Source organism: Panthera uncia, chromosome B1 (assembly GCF_023721935.1).
Source record: "Panthera uncia isolate 11264 chromosome B1, Puncia_PCG_1.0, whole genome shotgun sequence".
Lineage (NCBI taxonomy): Eukaryota > Metazoa > Chordata > Mammalia > Carnivora > Felidae > Panthera > Panthera uncia.
The window spans coordinates 200296599-200316623 of record NC_064811.1 but is presented as its reverse complement, the minus strand read 5'-3'; positions in this window follow the sequence as shown (position 1 = coordinate 200316623).

The following is a 20025-nucleotide window of genomic DNA, read 5'->3' as shown; positions in this document are numbered from 1 at the left end:
TTATCTAAGAACACTCAGCACTGCACAAATCACACAATATAAAGTTGGAAAGAGTTTTCATCTTTTCCAGTCACGAGGCTCATCGCAGACATTTGGAACAAGTTCATCGCCTACACTGAAATAAGAAAAAATGAAAATAATAATGATAATCCCATGTAAAGAAGGTGTGGAAGGGGTCAGATGCTCCAGAAGACTTGAGGGTGCGGTGAAGTGTCATCCTCATCAAGTTATTTCCACAAACACAAAGTGAGAGCCACGTGGTCCTCAGCCTCCACACACTTGTGGCTTCCAGAGCCACTAGCTAACATGATGATCTTAAACTGGAGAAGTCTGGAGGCTTGTGAGGACGTAAATCAAACAGTAAAGACACCAGAGGACATAGAAAACCAGACAAGGCCAGATAAAAGTTTCCAGAAATCATTGCAACTGAAACGGGCAACAGAATTTACCCTGTCTTTCTCTGCATCATTGGTAGAGACACAACTGATATTCCCCATGGGAGCTGCACCACGTCCTAGGTCTCATAGAGGATGGAGGTGGATGGAAGTTGATTCTGACTTGCATAGACTGTGTGGAAGAAAAACAAACCATCCGCAACATGTCTCATTATACTCAATTCTTTCACACGTCCCGTACCAGGGGCAGAGAGTTTTTCAGGTGCCTCGGGTGACCCTTGAGGACAAGAGGGAGATCTGATCCCGTCCCTTGAGGAAGGTAACGTGACCCTGGTTCAGGTGTTTTTATAACTAATCAAGCAGCTGTGAACAGTTCAGGTTTCAACTAGCTATAAATAAAGTTAGGGGTGTGTCTAATCCCTTAGAGAACACAGCACATGGTCTCTGTACAAGCTACATCCTAGGGAGTGCTATGTCTGTCAGCCTGTATAAGGCCTCTTTCCTTCTGTATCAGAGACACGTGTTATCCAGCTCACAATGTGGAAATGACTGCCCATTTTATGCATGTCCTGAGAAACTTGAAGCACATTACAACGTCCTCACTCAGGCTGACCTGGAAGCCCTGTGGGGCCATCACTGCATCTTCTCCAAACACTCAACAAGCAAAAAGACAAAACGTGTTTTATAAGTCAACTCATACTGGCCAGATCATCTTTCCAGGTGGTGGAGGTAGAGGGTGAGGTCCCAGAGGTCACCAGTTTGGAGAAGGTGGGGGTGGCCCAAAGCCCATGGATGGTGATAAAGGGCAGCCCATGGGGTTTGACATGGAGAGCACTTCTGGGAAAGGAGGAAATGTTCTGGAAGCCACTTTGACCTGCAGGACAGAAATTAAACTTTTGAGATGTATTAGGGTAAAAGGTGAAAAATCCTAAACCAACAGTAACATAGCTGAACCCCAATGAACCCGGAACGGTACCTGTCTCCTTCCCCTCCACCTGATTTCAACAGGGCAGCACCAGTGCCACAAAACTCCACTCTTCCCACTGGGTCCCACCTAGAGCTTCTAGGGGTTTGAGGAGACAAAGCAGTGCATTGCTGGCAGCAAGCATGGTAGTAGTTGTGCCTACAAATGTAGGGAAGGAAGTGGCTAGTCTTAAAGGATCAGGGGATAATTCCAGACTACTAAAGAAAGTCTGTTTCATACACACAAGCTTCTATTTCCAGGACTACTCTCCACCCAGCCCTTCACCACCTCAACAGCTCCGTCTTGGCATAATAGGAGCTGAAATGATGAGGAAGAATTTTGTTTCCGTATCACTCATTTACATCTTTAATCCATTTCAAGTTAATTCTTGGAGTGCTATAACATAAGGTGCTAAGCTTTATTCTTATACATGTGAATATCCAATTTTCCCAGCACCAGTTATTCAAGAGATTACTCTTCTCCACTGTGTATTCTTGACTCCCTTGTCAAATACTAGTTGACTGTGCATGCATAGGTTTAGTTTGGGCTCTCAATTTCTGTTCCATTGTCTTATGTGTGTGTGCTTATGCCAGTAACATAACTGATTTCTTTGTGTTAGAATGCAGCTTGAAATCAAGAAGTGTGATACCTCCTGTTTTGTTCTTTCTTGCATTGGCTACTTGGGGTCTTTTTGTGATTCCAAATACATTTTAGGATATGATTTTCTAATTGCATAAAAATTGCTTCAGAGTCTTGATAGAGATTGCACTGAATCTCTAGACGGTTTTGGATAGTATGGACATTGTATCTATATTAATTCCTCTGACAGATGGACATGAGATGGCTTTTCACTGACTTGTGTGTTCTCCTGTTTCTTTCATCCAAATTGAATTTCTCCATTTCTCCACACAGGCTTTATAGTTTTCTGTAAAGAGATCTTTCACTTCCTTGGCTAAATTTATTCCTATAAAGTTTATTGTTTTTGATGGTATTGTAAATGGGATTGTTTTCTTTACTTCTTCTTAGATAACTTGGTTAGTGTATAGGAATGCTATAGAATTTGATATGGTGACTTTCTATTTTGCAACTTTACTGCATTTCTTGATTAGATATTAACAGGTTCTTTTACATTAAACTTTTTATTTCATTCATTTACCTTATTTTTTTTAAAGTCATGTTATTTGGGAATAGCTGACACACTATGTTACATTAGTTGCAGATGAACAACATAGCGACTGGACAAGTGTATACATTCTGCTACACTAACACAGGTGTAGCTATCATCTGTCACCATGCATCGCTATTCCAGTACCACTCTCTATGTTCCCTATGCTATATCTTCTATCTGTGACTTATTCATTGCATAACCAGAAGCCTGCCTCACCCAATTCCCTTCACATATCTAGGGCATCCTTGTCTTGTGCCTGATTTTAGTGGAAAATCTTTCACAATTTCACTATTGAGTATGATATTAGCTGTGGGCTTCACATACATGGCCTTTCTTATGTTGAGATATATTCCTTCTACACTGAATTTTAAAGAGTTTTTTAGCACAAATGGATACCAAAATTTCTCATAACTCTTTTTCTGTGTCTATTGACATCATCACATGAGTTTCCTTTTTATTTTTTAGAATGTATTTATTTATTTTAGGTTAAATTTATTTATTTCTTTAGTATTTATTTTTTCAAGTTTTTATTTAAGTTCCAGTTGGTTAACATACAGTGTAATGTTAGTTTCAGGTATAGAATGTAGTCATCCATCACTTACATACAACACCCAGTATTCCTCACTACTAGCGCCCTCCTTAGCCCATCATCCATTTAACCCATCCCCCTGCCCACCTCCCTTCTAGTAACCCTCCCTTTGCCATTTATAGTTAAGAGTCTGGTTTCTGGTTGATTTTTCTTTCATTCAATTATGTGAGGGGTCACATTTATTGATTTGTATTTCTGAAACATCCTTCCTTTACAGAGAAAAAAACCTTCATCACAGTCAATGATCCTTTTAATGTGATGCTGAATTTGGTTTGCCTGTATATTACTGGGAATTATTCATCTATATTCATCACGGAGATACTGGCCTATAGATTTCTGTTCAGGTAGTGTCCTTTTCTGGCTTGCTACCAGGGTAATTCCAGTCTCATGAAATGAGTTTGGTGGTGTTCATTCCTTTTGAATCAGTGAGAGGACTGTTAGTTTCTTCTACAAACGTTTGGTCAAATTCACCAGTGAATCCATCTGGTCCTGGGTTTTTCTTCCCTGAGAGAATTTCAATTACTGATTCAATTTACTTGCATTGGTTATCTTCTTGTATTCATACAGTCTTCCTTTAATGGGTCTGTGCAAACGTTCTATATCTTCCTGATACAGTCTTGGTAGGTTGTGTGTTTCTAAGAACCTAACCATTTCTTCTAGGTAGGCGGCTTGCTGGCACCTAAATTGGCCATAGTCGCCTCTCTGTCTCCTTTATGTTTCTGTGGTATCAGATGTAATGTCTTCTCTTTTATTTATAATTCTTTTGAATTGGGTCCTCTCTCTGTCTTAGCATAGTCTATGTATAGTCTTGACAATTTTGTTTCACTCTTCAGAGAACCCACTTTTGGTCTTCTTCATATTTTCTATTGATTTCATGGTCTCAGTTTCATTGGTTTCCACTCTCGTATGTATTACTTTCTCCCTTTTGAGAACATTGGACACTGGTAGATTGTTGTTTTTTTTCTAGTTCTTTGAAGTTAAAGGTAGGTTGTTCATTTGAGTCCCAAATCTATCCTCCACGCATGCAAATCCAGTGACTCATCAGAGAACCTTCAATAGGTCTTTCCTGTCCTATTTCTCATTCTCAGAACTCTGAGAAATAGAACCAGAAAATTTATTTGAAGACACAATAGATGAAAACTTCCCTAATGTGGGGAAGGAAACAGATCCAGAGCAGGAGGCACAAAGAACCCCCAATATATTCAACAGAAGCAGATCCACACCAAGTCATATAGTAATTAAAATGCAAAATGTCATGATAAAGAAAAATTTTAACAGCAGGAAAACAAAAGATGACAGTTACATACAAGGTAAATCCCATAAGGTTATCACTGGATGTTTTTCAGAAGAAATTTTGAAACCCTAAGTGAACAGTATGGTATGGCAAAGGTGCTGAATGGAAAATATCTGCAGCCAAAGAGAGTCTATCCAGAACACTATCATTCAGATGGAAGGAGAGATCAAGAGGTTCCCAAATAAATACTAAGTGAGTTCACAACCAACAAACCACACCTGCAAGAAATGTTGAAGGGGACTCTTTAAGTGGTAAAGAAACACCTAAAGTGACAGTATTAAAGTGCGAACTGTAAAAGCAATAAAAATGAGTATATCTGTAAAACATCAGCCAAGGTATTCACGATATGAAAGGTTTTGAAATATGACACTACATAGCTACAACACGGGGAGGAGAGGAGTAAAGAACTGGTTCAAACTTAAACAACTATCAACTTAATATAGACTCCTATATGCAGAGGTGGCTAGGTACAAACCTAATAATAACCACAAATCTAACACCACTAATACATACGCAGAGTATAAAGACAAGCAATTTCAACTGCTACTAAAGAAACCCAGCAAACCATAAAAAAGAGAAAGAGAATAAAGGATCAGAAAGATTCAGAAACAACCAACATCAAGTAATAAAAGGACAAGTACATGTCTATCAACTACTTTGAATGGAAACAGAATAAATACTCAAATCAAAGGCACTGGGTGACAGTAGGAGCACCTGGATGGCTCAATTGCTTGAGATTTCCACTCTTGATTTCAGCTCAGGCTATGATGCCAGGATCATCGGATTGAGCCCCAATTGGGCTCTGCACTGAGCATGGAACTTGTTTAAGATACATTCTCATTCTCTCTCTCTCTCTCTCTCTCTCTCTCTCTCTCTCTCTTTCTCCCCCCATTCCCCCCACCCTGCCCTCCCATGCCTGTGCTCTTTCTCTTCATAATAAAAGGCACTGGGTGAAAGAATGAATAAAATATAGGACCCATCTATGTTCTACCTACAAGAGACTAATTATAGAACCAAAGTATCAAAAGAAAACTGTAGTAGCCATACCTATATCAGACAAAATAGATTTAAAAATAAAACTGTAACAAGAGACAAAGAGGACACTATAATAACAAAAGGTACAATCCAACAAAAAGATAGAACAATTGTAATAATATATGCGCTCAACTGGAGAGGATCCAAATACACAAAACAGTCCAAAACTAAAGAACTGATAGTCATACAGTCATAGTAGGGCACTTTAAAACCCCCAATGAAATCAATGGAGAGATCATTCCATCAGAAAATCAACAATGAATTAGTGACTTTGAATGACAGAGTAGACCAGATAGACTTAACCTATATATTTAGAACATTCCATCCTAAAACAGCACAATACACATCCTTTTCACGTGCACATGGAACATTCCCCACACTTGATATTAGGTCATAAAACAAGCCAGAACAAAATCAAACCGATCGACGTCATACCATGTGTCTTTTCAGACCACAATGCTATGAAAGTAGAAGTCTACAACAAGGAAAAAAAATCTGGAAAAGGCATAAAACATGGAAGTTAAATAACATGCTACTAAATAATCAATGGGTCAACCAAGAAATCAAAGAAAATCCAAAATGACATGGAAACAAATGAATATGAAAACACAACAATCCAAACTTCTGTAAAGCAGGAAACTGGTTCTAACAGGGAAGTTTATGGCAATACAGGTCTGCCTCAGGAAAAAAAAAAAAAAAAAAAAAAAAAAAAAAAGCCCGAATTAAACTCCATAACCTTATAACTATAAAAGCCAGACAAAGGACAACAAACAAAACCCCCAAACAGCAGAATGAAGAAAATAATTAAAAGCAGAGGAAAAATAAATGATATAGAAATTAAAACTACAGTAGAACAAGGTAAATGAAATTAGGAGCTGCTTCCATGAAAAGAACAATTAAATTGATAAGCCCTAGCCAGACTAATCAGAAAACAGAAATGACACATATAAATAACAATGACAGAGAACAACCAACACCACAGAAATACAAACAATTGTAAGAGAATATTATGAGAAACTATATGCCAACAAGCTGGACAAACTGGATTATATCATCAATTCCTAAAAACATGGAACCTACCAAAACTGAAGCAGAATGAAATTGAAAATTTGAACAGATGGTTTACTAGCAAGGAGACAGACTCAATAATCAAAAATCACCTAACAGACCAGGACCGGACGACTTCACAAGCACATTCTATCAAACATCTGAAGAAAAGTTGATGCCTATACTTGTCAAAATATTCCAGAAAATAGAACAGGAAGGAAAATATCCAAATTAATTCAGCATTACCCTGATACCAAAACCAGATAAAGACACCACGTAAAAACAAAACTACAGGTCCATACCGTTCACCATACAGATGCAAATGTCCTCAACCAAGATTTGGCAAACAGAATCTAACAACGTATTCAAAAAATAGTCCACCAGCATAAAGTGGGTGGTGAATGTAAAACTGAGGCAGGTCTACGAATCTCTGAATGAGAAAATGGGAAAAAAGAAAATTTTTTTAAAAAGTGGAAATGTATCAGACAGGGGATCTAAGCATCAATTTTCATAAAGACAAACTATCTTCAGGCTTTTTCTTATAAAATTGATTCACAATGTTTGCTTCGTACAATCTTGCCCACACTGAGAAGTGCCTTGGTAAGTTCTTTGTCCAGCAGCAGTCTCAGAGGGATGCTGTGCATCAGCTTTTAATAAAAACTGCAATCAATTTAAAAGTATTTCAGTTTTTCACAAGTTCATGAGAAATTAGAAAACATGCCAAATCTCAACTGGAAAGGAGATAAGGTAACTAGTATGTTTTTAAGATATTATTGATGAGATTCCTTCCAACAAAGACAAGAAAGGATAACTGTAACAAATTCTGTCACAGGAATAATACGGAACATTCAAATAACAGGAGGTGCTTGACACAAGGTACCAGTCAGGTTTTCAGTTGTTTTCAGCGACTACAACATTGTTGGGGGAAAAATACCCACTGAAAATTAATAAAAGTGTGTATGATGTGGAGGGCACATTGTGTTTTTACCTCTGGCTCTGGTTCCAGCAGGACTGAGAGAGTGGGTCCCAGCTGATTCTTCTAGAAGGTCCCGAGAGTCAACATTTGGTGTCTTTACTTCCAAACTGAATGCGACTCCTGTTCCTCCGAATTTGTGACAGGATTTCTCCCCCAAAACAATCCTGAACCTGGAACAAACCAACCTCAGCCTCTCTGACGTGGCATCGCAGGACCTCCTGAATCCACAGATCCTTGAGTGAAATACATCTTGTTCACATACCGGCATGGGAAATGAGGAACAAACCACGGAACAGCCCTGAAAATGCAAGGGACTGTGCTGCTCACTGACCATCCAGAGCTTCCGGGAAGCTGCCCAGCACCCCGCCTCAGTACTCAGCCCCACCACTGAGGAGACACCAAGTGGCTGGGAAGCCTGCAGCGTCTCCCCCAGGCCCGGGGGCGGAGCCTACTGGAAACCCAGCTCTGGCTCTTTGCCCACACTCAGAGGCACTGGGTCCTCAGAAGCAAGGAAGCCTTTCCAGCTCTGAGGCACCCTGGATCAGAAAAGCCGAATGCGCGCTTTCTCTGACCATCGCTGCTCTTGCAGAGGACCGGCCCCCCCATGGGCATGCTGTGTGCGCTCCCTCTGCTGGCCACCGTGGGAATTCCTGCAATGCTCAAGGCCAGGGCCGCTCAGCTGGAGGTATTGAGGGTGTAGCTGGCCCAGTTAAGCCTGTCCTCCAGATTGGGAAGGGTCTTAGTGACAGGGCCTGGGACACAAAGAAATCTTTTCCTTCTCCTTTTTACTGAATGAATAATGAAACTGAATTTATTGATATAATGATATAATTTGTAATGCCTTAAGGAGCATTCCCAGAAATACAGACTGCAAATTGGCACATGCTGAATGAACCACAGGCAGTGGTGTTTACCATGAAAATACTCGGGTTGAATAAAAAATTGACACCCTTGAGAAGGAGATACAGGCTTCCAGCTATGGAATGAATACGTCATTGGGATACAAGGTACAGATTATGGAATATAGTCAATCCTGTAAGAACGTGCTGCATGCTTTCACATGATAGCTACGCTTGTCTAGGTATATGGAGAGCATAATGTATACACACGGAATCACTGTGATATATGCCTGAAACTAACACAACATGGTTTGTCTACTATATGTCAATAAAATATGACAATACTTTAACTTTCTCCTTCACCATTAAAATTTATTTCTAATTGAGAACATATGAAATTCCTTTTATACCATATTCTCTAATATCATCATCTTGTTGACAGCTTATTTTTCACGTTGTCAGTAATGTGTTTGATGACACAAATGTGACAAGGTCAGAATGCATACCTAGAGGGAGCTACACATCTGTTATGAATTTCCTGCCTCTATAGGGGTAATATTTTCTATGAAAAGTGCTTTAGGGTTGAAGATGGATGGAATAATTTCCATCAGACTCATAGGTAGATAATTGTGCCTTCAAATAATAATTGCCATGTCTTCACAATCAGAGGAAGTCTGGGTGAAGACATAGGTTTCTCTTTTCATGTAAGAGAAGGTGGTGGTGTTTTAAATTGCTCACTTACAACCCAGAATCCAGAGATCAGCAGTAGATGTAAGAATAGCAATGCACTATCATGTTGCACATAACTAGTTCTGTTGGGGAAGTGGAGAAAGTACACTAAAGATGGCTGATTGGACTAAAACAAACTCTGGTCTCTAGCTTAGAGACCCCTCCTCTGGGCTCTTCTTCCTTTGTTTGCTGCACATTTGAAAACCACCCCCTCCACACTCACAAATATGGAGGCTGATACCTATAAATTACTTTTCCTGCTCGCATTCGGGGCTCACATCTTTGGAGACATATGGTCTCCTCTGGGCCCGCTAGTGTTAAATAAATCTCCAATCCACCAAGATCTCTGGGTGCCACTTGGTTTTCCGCCAGCGTTCCAGCCTGGTTCCATAACAAATTTGGTTCCCTGAGCAGGAAACCCAACCACGCTGGCTCATTGTTGCTACCGGTTTGGGAGAACAGCGAGGCAGTGACGGAATGAGGGATCACAAGGTAGAGTGAGCAACCTGCCTAAATATTGGCAGTCTCCTTCCCTGTCCCATTCGGGCCAGCACCTCTCCATCATTCCCACTGGACTTGAGGAGACTTGGCAGGTGAAGTCCTGGACCCAAAAGTTGGAACTGGTAAGGCTGGGGCCCAATCTAGTCAGACCCACTCGCAAGAGTGGAAGGGGGACTTGATCACTCCCCGAGACTTCAAAAGTCTCACAGGTAGGGAATCTATGGTAGGGAATATAATAACCTCTGGTGTGTATGTGAATGTACGATTCAGTCTAGCTTGCCTGCCAAGTTCGATTCTGTGGCTCCACAGACAGGCACCCTTGGGGTCCCCAGGGGCCCATGGAGTCTGAGTGGGCCTGTCTGTGATTCCATAATGAATGGCGCTAGGTCTGTGGTGATATCAGAATGGTTTCTGATCATGTGTCACAGGGCTGGGACCTGTGGGGCTGAGCATCACCTGGGTTCCTTTGGGACATGGCCAGGCAGGCATGTGGCTGGTCTCCTCATTGGAGGGGGCTCCCCTGTCTCTCTGTCTTTGTGACTCTGCCTCATGGGAGAATTGTGGAGTCGGGATGGAGCAAGAAGAGCCAGGCAAAGATTTTAGCTGCTTTATCCGGAGACTCACCCAGGGAGCCAAAGAAGCGACAGACTGCTCCCCTAATGTTCCCCTCTTCATGACACTTTAGGCTCCCCATCCCTCCCTTGAGCTTGAAACTCCTCCCCCGGTGGGCTGGCTGCTGCCACTGCTGCCACTGCTGCAGCCTCCCCAGCCAGGGCGCTGCCACTGCAGCCACCCATTTTCCTCCCCTCCATGCCAGACGACCCTCCCCCACAAGGCCCTGTGGCCAGATTGTGCCCTCGGCCAGGTGCAGGTGCTCTCCAGATGCCGGTCCACATCTGCTGATATCAAGAGGGTCTCAGGGAGATCACAACAGGGGGCTTATAAGGCCATAAATATGCCTAGCAGCAAAGGGGAAGGCCCAGAACCTCCTTAGCAAGGGGTCAATGATCCTACTGCAAGGGGAAAGGAATTAGAAAGAATAAGTGTGCCTACCAGGGAAAGTCCCAAAAACCCAGCGGATATCAGAAGGAACCTCCAGAAGAGGACCTTATTGGTCTAGCTGAGATAGAACCTGACTAAAAAGGGGACACTGACTCTCTCTCCCTGTCCCTCTGCTTAATAGATGTGAGGGATTCTCCCTCATTTCCCAGGTTAACAGCTATAATTGGAGCCAACTGTGGTTAGTCTACCTTGGGACAGGGACTTTAAGGAATATTCCCAAGAAGTTGTTGTTTCTGCCTTCCCCTCCCCCTCATGTTTTGGCACCAACTTGGGTGTGGTCCTATACCATCCTCAGTGTCTCAGGCACCATCGGTTCCTCCTCCCACCATCCAAGTCAAGGAGCAAAGTGCACCCTCCTTGGACCACCCATTTCAGATACCTTCACTGGTGCCCCAAATGAAAATTGACAATGGGGAAGAATTGATTGATTTTAGGTGGTGAAACATATTCAATGTTTAAACTAATTTAAGTTTATTGGACCTGTCTTTAAAATTATCGGCAAGGGTCAAATAAGCTCATGTTATCTCTGTTGCAATTTGTTAATGATAGTTAATTTTGTCTTTCTCAAAGTTTTCATGGGTAATTGTTAAGATAACTTTCAAGGTCCTTGGTAACCTGAACTTTCCAAATAGGATGGAATGCTAAAGCTTTGCTTATTGAACATAGGTTTGTGTTTTTAACTTCCTATTGCTGAGAAATTAAGGCTATTTGGACCTATTGGAAAATATGCTTTGTACTTAATTGGTTCATGAATTTACCATCTAACAAAATTCTGATGTAAACACCTCTCAATTGGTTACTATGTCCTCAGTTGGAGAGTAAGGTTTCCTAAGAGTTAAAATTCTGCTAAATGTACTTAAGACTGATGAAAATAAAGAAAGCAGCTCTGTATGTAGGAAAATAGGAGGTATATAAGAAAGATATAAGGAATGGAAATACCGTTTCATTGAGGGTAGAAGAAAGTAATTTTGTCCTAAATGAGACTGGTTATTTGGAAAGAAATGGCTTTCGGACAAAATTTACAAGCAAAAGAATGTTACAGAAGGTTGAGATGAATGGAATTTTAAAAATACACTAATATGAGGTTGAAATCCTGCTTTTCTTTCTGCTCAAATGACAAAGTTTTCTTGAACTGTTGATCTGCCCTTGATAAGACAATGCAAACAAAGGTTTATCCCCTGGGAAAATCAAATTTTTAGGTCTCAACTGTATCAGGTCTGTGATTACGTGGTTAAAACTTCTGAATGTTAAAGGAGCTAGGTTTTGATAAAAACTATATAATGCTGTACATTTACCTTTGGGATATTTTATTGCCACTTTGGTTGAATATATAAAATTGTAAGATTTGTAATGATCTGTAATCCTATTTAGGATGCACCTATGACTTCTGGGGTTTTAACAAACTTCTCAGGATTTAAATGGTAAATGAAGTCTTCTTGACCAATTAGGCCCTTTTATTTGGGATGTGAAGTTACTTGGAAAAGCTCGGTCATACGATGGTAAACCTTAGATTGTATTGCAGAGGTAAATGCTGTAACTGCCTGAATATATGCAATTCCTAAAATTTTAATGTTTTGATATAAGGTGATCACTTAATATTCTGATTACTTGAGATGTTACGTGTCACAGAAATAACCGAATTTCTTTGTCAATTGCATCATAATGAACTCTCATCAGATCTTTAACGATATCTATTTCTGAGATTTTGCCATTTATAATTGTTCTTATTCTCTCACAAAACGTGTTTCTTCTTCAAGGAGATTTATAAAAAGGACTTTTTATAAATACAAGGTATTTATAAAGGGTAAATACAGGTATTCGACATCTTTCAGATTAATACCAAAATGGGTAAAAATTTACAGAACTAAAAGGCTGTATTCAAATTGAACAAGAATTAGGAACATGGGATTAAATGAACTGAGGAAGATTATAGTTTTGTGATTCTTGTTGAAAATATTGCTTGTTCCCTAATGTTTCCTCTTCCAGATTAATGAAACTTTCTCTTAAGATATCTAGGATATACAAAAATGTCATAAAATAAGCATTTGTAAACTGAAGCATTTATCTTTTCTCTCTACATAATTCCCCTGAAATTCAAAACTCTGAATGAGTATTCTTTCTTTCATGGCAATTACAATTGTTTGTATAAGTTCAATAAGAATCTGTTCATCTTATAACAGGTCACCATTTGGAAATACTGGTTATTTTACCAAGGCTTTGACTGGAATGTCATGTTTGAGGATGACATTCATAGACTCAGATATGACCAGACAGCTTTAAGGAATTAGGGTTGGCTTTATAAAACATGGAGCCATAAAGTCCCTTGGAAATGTTGGCTTTGTGCCTTGCTTACAGAGTTCCCAGAAGCCTCACCAGGTAAGTAAAGAAGATCACTTCCTGGCCAGTGCAGGAACCTCAGGATATCTTGGGGAACTCATGAAGAGGAATTCACCCAATTCTACAGGTATTGCAGGCCTCTCTGATGGCAAGTATTTGGCTTGGCTTCTGGCCTGGAGAGGCTACTGAAAGTTCAACCCAGAGATTCCTTATAAAAGGTTCCAACAAAGCAAACTTTAAAAGATCCTCATGATCACTTCCTATTCTTGCTGAGCTAATGTAAATAATTAGGCCAGATTTGTTAAGACTGGATTTGTTCTACAAATATATTGGTCTCAATTTGGCTATCACGGGAAAGGGGGGTAGGTAGAGTGAAAAACTGTGTTTCAACAATGCACCACTATGGATGTTAAGTTCTAGTTATGATTGGCTTTAAAAGTTTGTTGTTTGCCTAAACTAGACAACTTGAGGTAAACTTCAGAAAATTGTCACAGTATTTCATATATAGGCAATCTTCTGTGCTTGTTATACTATGGGTATAATAATAAAACCCCATGGATATATGATTATTTAAACAATTGGAGAACAGGATGGATCTCTAAATATGCAAACCATATCTTCCCTAAACCTGATCTGACAGTTACCAGAAACCCGCCCCTTTTGAAGACTTGGAGGTGGACTTTACAGGCATACAACCAAATAGAGGATTCAGTTTCAGGTATCACCCCGTGGGTCCATCACTCCAGAGCTAAGATGGCCAATTCAGAGGAATCCTCAACCTGGTGAAATGATCCAGATCCAGTCAACCCACTTAAAATGACCCTCAAAAAGACACTGGCCCCTGAGACCTCCAGCCCTGCTCCAGCCACACCCCAGAAACTGGCTGACCTGCGCATGGCAAAAACGTGAGGAATCAACATGTAGACTGAGCCCAGGGGTTTGGATGCAACTCTGCCAGCTTTTGCCCCTCACTGGTGTCATAGTCCTGATCTTACTTCTTACTGTTGGGCTGATAGAGACTGCACCAACAAGCTGGACATGGGACAAAAGATGCATGCTGTATCTCACATACCTCCTCTGGATGGGAGGATTATTAAGTATTCCCTGTATATTATGATAACCCCTGTCACCCTAACAACTGCTGCTTACCCACTTTGCCCCCAGGATTGTTATATGACAATAAGGGGGTCAAGGGCATTCAGCGCCATTACCTCCCTCCACAAAGATTGCTACAAGGGAAGAACACCCACTCTCTGTCAGTCACCCGGTGCCCCAAGGACTAAGTATTGGACTTTAGAGATAACCCAAAATGTCAGGAGCCCATGTCACAACAAGGGCCTCCAGAGAGGGAAGCAAGCTTGCTACACTTATCTTTCTCAATGGGGGATCTCAGACGGGTAAGGGATGGAAGACAGGGCCCTTCAAATGGTTATAAATGACACTCAGGACAGGTTAATATAAGCCATAAAGGTGACCACTCCTCCGGCAGCCTACCAGGGTTTGAGACTTTCAACCTTCAATCAGATGCTTACCAATTCCCCACTCCAGCATTGGACTAACACTACTCTAGAAGTCCTCCATAAAATACATAATCACACCCAAACCTGCTGGATGTGCTTGCCCCTCAGCCAGAGGGCTTATTTAGCCACTCCTCTCCCTTTGACCTGGGAAGCTCCTGAAAATCTCAAAACCAACACCTCTGTCTTAATTGGACCCCTGGCCACTGGAATCCATCTCACAAATGCCAACAATCTAATTTTTATGGTCCCTGAAGGTATGAATGGTACCTCTCTATATGGAAGAAATATAACCTTAAAGAGGAATACAACCCTATGTTCAACCCCTGGGGTGTTCTATATATGTTCTAATTCAGCCTACCGATGCTTAGAGACCAACTGGACTTTGATATGTTATTCCGTCTTGCTAACCCCAGAGATATCCGTGTACACTGAAGATCAGCTCCTAACAGCCTTTAGCCCCAAGTCCCGGGCTAAACTGGCAATCCCGCTACCCGTTCTGATAGGTGCAGGAATTAAAATGGGAATAGGAACTGGAAGAGGGGGCATAGGTTCATCCATAGGACCATACCATAGACTATCTCAAGAGCTAAATGAAGACATGGAATGGGTGGCAGATTCTCTGGTAACCTTACCAAGCCAAATAAACTCTCTGGCGGCAGTGACCCTCCAAACTAGGTGAGCCCTCAACCTCCTCACTTCAGAAAAAGAGAGACTTGCATCTTTTGGGAGGAGGAAGGTCACTATTTCGTAAACCAGTCAGGAATAGTTACAACTAATGTAAAGGAACTCAAGGAAAGAATTCAACATAGACAACAGGAGAATATCAATCAATGGAAAGGATGGGATCTCACAGATTGGGCATCCTGGCTTCCTGCCCTGGTGGGGCCCTTCCTCTCCATAATTTTACTTATATCCATTGGCCCCTGTATACTGAATGTTCTGGTACATTTTATTGAAAACACTGTTGCTCACCAAACTACTGCACATATCTTAGACTTCTGAGAGTACAAACCTATAAAACTGAAAGGTGATGCCTACTAAAAGTTTGGGGTTTTTTTAAGGCATCAATGGGGGGAATGTTGAAGAAGTGGATAAAGTACACCAAAGATGGCTGATTGGACTAAAACAAACTCTGGTCTCTAGCTTAGAGACCCCTCCTCCGGGCTCTTCTTTCTTGTTTGCTGCACATGTGAATACCGCTCTCCCACACACAAATATGGAGGCTGATAATGATAAATTACCCTTCCAGTTCGCATTCGGGGCTCAGATATTTGGAGAAATGGTCTCCTCTGAGCCCTCCGGTGTTAAATTAATCTCCAATCCACCAAGATCTCTGAGTGCCACTTGGTTTTTCTACCAACGTTCCAGCCTGGTTCCGTCACAGTTACAGAAGAAGAATACAGACCTTATTCGCAAATACTTTTGGTTGAGATCAATAATACATCTTTGCAAGTTCCAGGCTGCAGGCTTTGGGGGCAGCACAATGCCTGATGCCTAGTTTTGGAATATAAGGAAGGTTGTGATCAAGCACGGGGGAATGGAGCAGGGACTGGGGGCAGTGGGGGAGACAGATGATGATTATCTCCCCATGGGGGCACAATCTGAACCTTACCTACTAAGGAGCTGCACACTCTGCCTCAAGCCATTTCTCTCCATGACCAATACTGAGACTGTGCCCCAACATGCCAGGCAAAATAAGGGGGACCCATCTTCCCAAGGGCAATGGCCTGTACTGAGGTTACCCCAGTGAGGTTGGAGCCTTGCACTCAGGGAACTGTCATGCCCAGGGTTCCTACACTTTCTGCCTCCAACACTAAGAGCATCATCACAGAGTCCTTCCTGTATGGCCCATCACGCCCTCCACACACTGTTACCTGCTCCATCCTTTCCTCCTTGTCTCCTCTTTGTCTCTGCTTCTCTCTACTCCTGTCTCCCTCTGTTTCTTCCTCTCACTCTCTCAGACATGCCCAATTCCCCCTTCACTGACTCAGTGTCTCTCTCCCTGCCTGTCTCTTTCTCTGCCTCTCCCCAGGCCCTCATCCTTCTGCTTTATGCAGCCCTGTCCATGAAGCATGGCACCACATGTCCTGTGTCTCCCTGTCTCCTGTCATGTTTTAGCTCAGGCCCTGATCGCAGTGTATGCGAATCCTGTTTACAGAAGCTGCTCATGCTGACCTGTACTGCAGCATTGCTATTCCAAGCCACTCCTGGGAAGCATCTGGACAGCCAGACCTTGACGCCTTGGTGGCCCAGCCATGACCCCAAAGTTGCTGGAGGGCTGGTTGCCTCCACAACCTGGGAGGAAGGAGGGCCCTGCAGGCATCAGGGGCTCAAGGGCAGAATGCATGGGCTTTGAAGACCTGGACAGAGCCCGATGCTTACAACAAACCCCCTCCTTGGTAGTGAGGGAGGAAAGGGTATCATGTCTTCGACCTCTGCCCTGCCCATCCATCACTAAGAAAACAGTGGGAGGAGGGGCACCTGGGTGGCTCAGTCAGGTAAGTGTCTGACTTTGGCTCAGTTCGAGATTTCATGAGTTGTGAGTTTGAACCTCTCATCAGGTTCTGGGCTACAGCTCAGAGCCTAGAGACTGCCTTGGATTCTGTGTCTCCCTCTCTCCCTCTGCCCCTCTCTCGCTTGTGTTCTGTCTCTCTCCTGCTCAAAAAAATAAACAACCATTGCAAAAAAAAAGAAAAGAAAAAATAAAGAAAACACTGGGAGGAATATGAGACCTCATAAGTCTCACCCCAAAGACTACTACCATAAGTCTACCTCAGCTCCCACCTGGATTGGTGCTACTGCGAGGTAGCTGGTAGTTGGGAAAAGTCCACAACATCTGGATCAATGCAGGGTTTCCTCACTGCAAACATTGCAGTGTTCTACTGCAAATATGTCTTCCCTGAGAATTCATAATATTTTTACTACATGAACAGCTGCAGTGACTCTGCAAAAGCACATTTCCCAGAGATGGGAAAACTGATGAATTATGAAATTTGGAAAAAAATAACTTTTGAATAAGAGCATTCAAAATTGCTAAACACATCTCAGAAAGTAGGACTTTTCATGTTTTTCAGTTAGTGAGAATCGCAACCAATGTTCTAAACAGGTTAATGACTAACTCTGTACAAAAAAAGAGTAAAATAACAACAATAATACTGTTTCAGTTTTCAGGAATATTCCCATGAAAGGAGGTCTGGAAAAAGTGAGCCAGGCCAGGAGATGTAAGTGTGGAGTGAGATGCCATCCTCCTCATGTTATTTCCACAAACACACAGTGACTGCCCTGTGGTCCTCAGCCTCTAAACACTTTTGGCTGCTGGAGGCACCACCAAAGATGACAAACAAGCTAACAACAGAGAGGCCTGTAGGCTCTTGGGAAAGAGTTTTACTCTTTGTAAAGTAGATAACACCATAGATATATCTCAGAACACACAACCTAGAGACAAGATCAGGAGAGAGTGCTCTATAAAGAGACAAAAGATTCCAAGAGAGAGTTACAACTGAAAATGGTCACCTCATCTCCCTTGACCTTCTCTGTGTCCATAGTAGGGACAGAATTCTTGTTCCTCACAGAAGCTGCACCAGGTTCTGTGTTTGATAGAGGCCAAAGAATGGATGGAGGTTTATTCTGATTTGCATAGACTGGGTGGAAAAAAAAAAAAAAAAACCTCCGTGCCTTCCTCCACCATCATGCACTGCTTCCTACAGTCAGGTCCCTTACCAGAAACAGAGGGTTTTCCACATGGCTAAGGTGACCCCTTGGGACTCAAGGGAGCCTTGAGGAAGGCACCAGAAGGCTTTGTTTGGATATTTGGTAATCAACCAACTGCAGACAGGTCAGGGCTCAATTCATTGGAAATCAACACTAAAAGAAGGGTTTCCTAATACACATCATGGGAAATGACAATTTATCACAGATTAGAAATTAAAATATGAATGGCTTAGTTAGGATAATGTCAGTAAATGTCAGCATGAACAGCACACTGTCCTTTTCTACAAGGCATGTGTGAGATTTTTCAAGTGGTGTACTGTATATATCATCTGCCTTATGTATCTGACAAGGGATTATGTAAGTATTCATGAAAAGAAATGACCTTGAAGGGACTAATACTATAGTAATGAAGAAGGAAAAGGTTAATGCTATGTGGAATGACCTGCAAAGTTTCAGAGTTACACTAATAAAATAACATTAGAGGAGTGAAATTTCACAAGGGTTTACTTTACTAATGGAGTACTATAGTTCACAATACAAAAAATAATTAAAGGAGGGGTCCAGAAGATGGCGGCGTAGGAGGACGCTGGGCTCACCGCGCGTCCTGCTGATCACTTAGATTCCACCTACACCTGCCTAGAGAACCCAGAAAACCGCCAGAGGATTAGCAGAATGGAGTCTCCGGAGCCAAGCGCAGACGAGAGGCCCACGGAAGAGGGTAGGAAGGGCGGCGAGGCGGTGCGCGCTCCACGGACCGGCGGGAGGGAGCCGGGGCGGAGGGGCGGCCCGCCGTCCAAGCAGAGACCCTGAGTCTGGCTGTCAAAAGCGGGGGGGCCGGACGGACTGTGTTCCGACAGCAAGCGTGACTTAGCGTCTGGGAGGTCATAAGTTAACAGCTCTGCTCGGAAAGCGGGAAGGCTGGAGGACAAAGGGAGGGAGAGCTGCTGAGCCCCCGGACGGCAGAGCTCAGCTTGGCGGGGAACAAAGGCGCTCGCCAGCGCCATCTCCCCCGCCCATCCCCTAGCCAAAATCCCAAAGGGAACCAGTTCCTGCCAGGGAACTTCCTCGCGCAGCGCAAACACCCAACTCTGTGCTTCTGCGGAGCCAAACCTCCGGCAGCGGATCTAACTCCCTCCTGCTGCCACAGGGCCCCTCCTGAAGTGGATCACCTAAGGAGAAGCGAGCTAAGCCTGCCCCTCCACCCCCTGTGCACCTCGCCTACCCACCCCAGCTAATACGCCAGATCCCCAGCAACACAAGCCTGGCAGTGTGCAAGTAGCCCAGATGGGCCACGCCACTCCACAGTGAATCCCGCCCCTAGGAGAGGGGAAGAGAAGGCACACACCAGTCTGACTGTGGCCCCAGCGGTGGGCTGGGAGCAGACATCAGGTCGGACTGCGGCCCCGCCCACCAACTCCAGTTATACACCACAGCACAGGGGAAGTGCCCTGCAGGTCCTCACCACTCCAGGGACTATCCAAAATGACCAAACGGAAGAATTCCCCTCAGAAGAATCTCCAGGAAATAACAACAGCTAATGAACTGATCAAAAAGGATTTAAATAATATAACAGAAAGTGAATTTAGAATAATAGTCATAAAGTTAATTGCTGGGCTTGAAAACAGTATACAGGACAGCAGAGAATCTCTTGCTACAGAGATCAAGGGACTAAGGACCAGTCACGAGGAGCTGAAAAACGCTTTAAACGAAATGCAAAACAAAATGGAAACCACGACGGCTCGGCTTGAGGAGGCAGAGGAGAGAATAGGTGAACTAGAAGATAAAGTTATGGAGAAAGAGGAATCTGAAAGAAAGAGAGATAAAAAAATCCAGGAGTATGAGGGGAAAATTAGAGAAC